The sequence below is a fragment of the Plasmodium berghei genome (assembly GCF_900002375.2).
Source record: "Plasmodium berghei strain NK65 ny genome assembly, organelle: plastid:apicoplast".
Classification (NCBI taxonomy): domain Eukaryota; phylum Apicomplexa; class Aconoidasida; order Haemosporida; family Plasmodiidae; genus Plasmodium; species Plasmodium berghei.
This window is the reverse complement of record NC_030892.1, coordinates 25,700-30,861: the sequence shown is the minus strand read 5'-3', so window position 1 is coordinate 30,861 and position 5,162 is coordinate 25,700. Positions and strand designations below refer to the sequence as shown.

Sequence of the window (5,162 nt, the reverse complement as noted above, 5' to 3'; positions counted from 1 at the left end):
TTTATCATAATAATTTTATATTATAAAATATTCAAGTTAACGATGAGATTTGAACTCACAATCTACTGATTACAAATCAGTTGCTTTACCAATTAAGCCACTTTAACAAATATAATATTTATAATTAAATATTCAACTTATTAGGAATTATATACTAAATATATTACTATAAATACATATTAATTCTATAAAATAATTTTTCTAATTATTGTTTTATTCATTTATATGATTAGAATATTATTTTTAATTAAATTTTCTTATTTATATTACTTCAACAATTAAAATTTTATACTTAACTACTCAACATTACAAAATATAATAATTGATATATCATTGGTATAATTTTTTCGATCCTCTCGTACTAGAAAAAATAATTTCAATATTCTAACACTTATATTAGATATGGACCGAACTGTCTCACGACGTTCTGAACCCAGCTCACGTATCGCTTTAATAGGCGAACAGACTTACCCTTAAAACATACTACTGCCTTAGGATGCGATAAGCCGACATCGAGGTGCCAAACCTTTTCGTCAATATGGACTCTCGGAAAAGATTAGCCTGTTATCCCTAGAGTAACTTTTATCCGTTAAGCGATAATTTTATTATTAAATAATTATCGGATCATTAAGACCGACATTAATCTCTGTTTAATTTGTAAATTTTACAGTTAATTATATATTTATCTTTATATAATAAATATAACATTGTACACCTCCGTTTTTATATAGGAGGAGACCGCCCCAGTCAAACTATCTTATAAATATTGTTAAAAATTTTGTTATAAAAATTTTATAAGAATTTATATATATATAAAATGGTATTTCATTAACAATTACATTATTTCCAAAAAAATAATATTACTACTTCCCATTTATTCTATGTTATATATATATATTTTCAATATCTATTAATAGTAAAGCTTCATAGGGTCTTTCTGTCCTAATATAAGAAATCTGCATCTTCACAGATAATTTTATTTCATTAAGATTTTTTTTAAGACAGCATTTAAGTCGTTACATCTTTCATGCAGGTCGGAACTTACCCGACAAGGAATTTCGCTACCTTTGGACCGTTATAGATACAGCCGCCGTTTACTATAGCTTATATATATATTATAATTTTAAATTATAAATATTATTTTTACATAATAGCACTGGGCAGATGTCAATCTTTATACATCATCTTTCGATTTAGCAAAGATTTGTGTTTTTGTTAAACAGTCGCTTAAATTTTTTGTTTTCAACTAAATAAGTATCTCTTCTCCCTAAGTTACGAGATAAATTTGCCGAGTTCCTTAAAAAAAATTATCTCAACTTCTTAATAATTTATATATATTTACTAGTGTCAGTTTACAGTACGAATACATAATAATATATATATATAAATAATTTTTATATAATATAATATATTTATTATTATATTAGTTTTAAAATATAAATATTATTATATAGTATAAGAATATTAACTTATTACCTATCGATTACACATTACATCTCATCTTAAGATTCGACTAACCCTATTTAAAATAATAATAAATAGGAACCCTTAAATTATAGAAGTATTGGATTTTTACCAATATTTACATTACTCAAATTAGCATTATCACTTTTGATTTAATTATTTTAATTTTCATATAAATAATTTATATTCAAAACGCTCTTTTACCAATTTAATTTTATTAATATTAAATTTTATAATATCGATAATTAATTTATTTTCGATTATTTTTGAACTAAAATTACTAAATTAATGAGCTTTTACGCACTCTTTAAAAGATAACTGCTTCTAAATTTACTTTTTAATTATTTAAATAATTTTATATTCTTTTTAAAACTTAATTAATATTTAAAAATCTTAATTTATAATTCGGGCTGTTTCCCTTTTGAAAATAAAGCTTATCCTTTATTTTCTGATTATATATATATTTTATTAAATAAAATTCTTAAATTATTTTCATTAATATTAACTATATAAATTAATTTAATAAAAAAAGAGTTTTACATTTATTTATATATAAATACTATACTTACATATATTTCAAAGAGAACCAGCTATCTTCAAATTCGATTGGCATTTCACCTCTAATTATACTTTATTTGATACTTTTGCAACAGTAACCAATTCAAACTTCAATTTAATTTTATTTAAATCTTATTTTAAATATAATTAGATCATTTGATTTCGGGTCTATAATAAATAATATACTAAATGCTTATTATATATAATAACAAACTCGAGTATACTTTGGCTTCATTTATAAATATTTAACCTAATAATTATACTATTTATTATAACTTGCTAATTCTTTCTTCAACAAGAAAATAATAAAATTATATTAAATTTTATTATTATTTATTAAATTTAAAATTCAGGTTCTTTTCACTATTTTCTCAAAATTCTTTTCATCTTTCCCTCACGGTACTATTCACTATCAACTTTTATTATATTAAATTTTATAAGATAACTCTTAATTATATTTATATTATTCATATAAAATATATTTTTATATTACTTAATTAAAATTTTACATATATAATGTTTTAAATCTTTCAGTTCGCTCGCCACTACTATGAAAATCGTTATTACTTTATATTCCTTTAAGTACTAAGATGATTCAGTTCCTTAAGTTTTTTTAAAATATTTATATAAAAATAAATTTTTATTCAGATACTTTTATAATTTTAATAATAAAAAATTTTAAATATATTTAATTTTTTATAATTATAAAAATTTCGTTAATATATTTAACGTCTTTCTTCAATAATAAAAATAATAGACATCCTTTTAAATTTATTATATATATTTAATTATATATTTAACTATATAAATTATAAATTAATTTATTTAAAATAAGCGAAAAACGGAATTGAACCGATTACCTTCGGAGCATGAATCCGACGAACTTTCCTTATGCTCTATTTCGCTAAATACAATTAAACTTGAAAAGAATTGAACTTTTATTTTATAATTCGTACTTATATATTTTATCCATTAAATTACAAGTTCATTATATTATAATATATAAATTATAAGTAATTAACTTAGAGGTAAAGTTTCTGCTTTACATACAGAAGATCATTGGTTCGATTCCAATATTACTTAAATAAATCTATAATTTAATGGATAAAATAAAAACCTTCTAAGTTTTATATGTAAGTTCAAATCTTACTAGATTTAATAATAATGAATATGGCGAAAAGGTAAACGCGCTAAATTTAGAATTTAGTTTTTATAATAATAAGAGTTCGAATCTCTTTATTCATATTTATAATATACTTCTTAAACTAGGATTGAACTAGTATCTTTCGGTTAACAGCCGAATGCTTTAACCACTAAGCTATTAAGAATATTAATATTATATTATATAATATATAATAGGGAATATAGTTTAATGGTAAAATCTTATTCTTGCATAATAAAGATAGTAGTTCAATTCTACTTATTTCCATATTATAAAATCTATAAATGTTATAATTTTTAAATAATATATATATAATTATATTGCGAGTTTGATCCTAGCTCAGAATGAACGCTAGAAATATACATTACACATGCAAATTTATGATTATATCATAGTGAATAGGTGAGGATATATAAATTTTTAATTTTAAATAGATTATAATATATAATAATCTATAAGCGCATTTATTTATATAATTGTACTATATTAAAAATTATTATTGTTTAAAATAAAATTTATATTTGATTAACTAGTTGGTAAAATAAAAGCCTACCAAGGTTATGATCAAAAATTGGTTTTAAAGAATGTACAATCACATTAGGATTGAAATAAAGCCTAAATTTTTTTTAAATCAGCAGTGAGGAATATTTTACAATGAGCGTAAGCTTGATAAAGTAATATTTCTTAAAGGATGACAGTATATTTTTATATTGTAAACTTTATATTTTATTTTTAAATATTGATAAAAATAAAACATTAGTATTTGCTAATTTCTGTGCCAGCAGCAGCGGTAATACAGAAAATACAAGCGTTATTCACTTTATTTGGCGTAAAGCGTTTTAAGGTTTTATATTAATTTTATTTTAAAATATTTAATTTAAATTTGAATAAAAAATAAATAATAATATAATAAGAGTATTATAAAAGTATTAAGAATTTTTTGAGAAGTAGTGAAATGCAATGATACAAAAAAGAATACCAAAGGCGAAGGCATAATACTATATAATAACTGACACTTATAAACGAAAGCTAAGGTAGCAAATAGGATTAGATACCCTAGTAGTCTTAGCTGTAAACTATGAATATTTTATATTTATATATTAATATAAATATAATAACTAACGTAATAAATATTCCGCCTGAGTAGTATATTCGCAAGAACGAAATTCAAAGGAATTGACGGGAGCTTATACAAGTGGTGGAACATGTGGCTTAATTCGATGCAACACGATAAACCTTACCAAAATTTAACAATATTTTTATTATTAAGGAATTAATAGTTTAATAAAATATATAGGTAGTGCATGGCTGTCGTCAGTTCGTGCTGTGAAGTATTAATTTAAGTATTATAACGAACGTAACCTTTTATAAAAAAAATTTTTTATAATATATTTATTAAATATATAAAAAAGACTACGTCAAGTCATTATGCTCCTTATATTTTGGGCTGCTCACGTGTTACATAAAATATAACAATATTTTATTATATGAAAATATAATATATTAAATATATTTATAGTTCTGATTATAAATTGAAACTCATTTATATGAAGATGGAATCACTAGTAATCGCTAATAAGAAGTATAGCGGTGAATAAGTTCTTAAGCTTTGTACACACCGCCCGTCACATCTGGAAAATATTATATTATATAAAAATTATTGTAAAATAATAATATATAATTATATAATTTAGATGAAGTCGTAACAAGGTAGCCGTACTGGAAGGTGCGGCTGGATAATAACATAAAATTTTGGTTGAATTATTTATTTAAAAATAATATTTATATATAAAAGTAATTATAATTATATAATTTTTATAGACAAAAATAGCATTAATACACATTAATGTAAATTTAGTTAAATATTATTTTATATATATAAAGGTTTTTAGTTTAATGGTAAAACATACTCTTGATAAGGGTAAGACTTTAGTTCAATTCTAAAATAACCTAAAATAATAAAAAGGACCCTATTTAA

General features: G+C 21.5%; 11 non-coding genes across 11 annotated transcripts; 6 read left to right on the top strand and 5 right to left on the bottom strand.

Annotated features, from left to right (window-relative positions):
• Window positions 1-34: 34 nt before the first annotated feature.
• Window positions 35-107, bottom strand: PBNK65NY_000486700. The gene has a single exon. It is a non-coding gene; the product is annotated as a tRNA-Thr (tRNA).
• Window positions 108-120: 13 nt separating this feature from the next.
• On the bottom strand, window positions 121-2,812 carry PBNK65NY_000486600. Its single transcript has one exon. It is a non-coding gene; the product is annotated as an rRNA (ribosomal RNA).
• A 42-nt stretch (window positions 2,813-2,854) lies between these two features.
• On the bottom strand, window positions 2,855-2,928 carry PBNK65NY_000486500. The gene has a single exon. It is a non-coding gene; the product is annotated as a tRNA-Met (tRNA).
• An 8-nt stretch (window positions 2,929-2,936) lies between these two features.
• PBNK65NY_000486400 lies at window positions 2,937-3,010 on the bottom strand. Its single transcript has one exon. It is a non-coding gene; the product is annotated as a tRNA-Arg (tRNA).
• Window positions 3,011-3,032: 22 nt separating this feature from the next.
• On the top strand, window positions 3,033-3,106 carry PBNK65NY_000486300. Its single transcript has one exon. It is a non-coding gene; the product is annotated as a tRNA-Val (tRNA).
• Window position 3,107: 1 nt separating this feature from the next.
• On the top strand, window positions 3,108-3,181 carry PBNK65NY_000486200. Its single transcript has one exon. It is a non-coding gene; the product is annotated as a tRNA-Arg (tRNA).
• A 5-nt stretch (window positions 3,182-3,186) lies between these two features.
• On the top strand, window positions 3,187-3,267 carry PBNK65NY_000486100. The gene has a single exon. It is a non-coding gene; the product is annotated as a tRNA-Leu (tRNA).
• Window positions 3,268-3,278: 11 nt separating this feature from the next.
• On the bottom strand, window positions 3,279-3,350 carry PBNK65NY_000486000. The gene has a single exon. It is a non-coding gene; the product is annotated as a tRNA-Asn (tRNA).
• Window positions 3,351-3,380: 30 nt separating this feature from the next.
• Window positions 3,381-3,451, top strand: PBNK65NY_000485900. The gene has a single exon. It is a non-coding gene; the product is annotated as a tRNA-Ala (tRNA).
• A 49-nt stretch (window positions 3,452-3,500) lies between these two features.
• PBNK65NY_000485800 lies at window positions 3,501-4,932 on the top strand. The gene has a single exon. It is a non-coding gene; the product is annotated as an rRNA (ribosomal RNA).
• Window positions 4,933-5,066: 134 nt separating this feature from the next.
• On the top strand, window positions 5,067-5,137 carry PBNK65NY_000485700. The gene has a single exon. It is a non-coding gene; the product is annotated as a tRNA-Ile (tRNA).
• The last annotated feature ends 25 nt before the right edge of the window (window positions 5,138-5,162 follow it).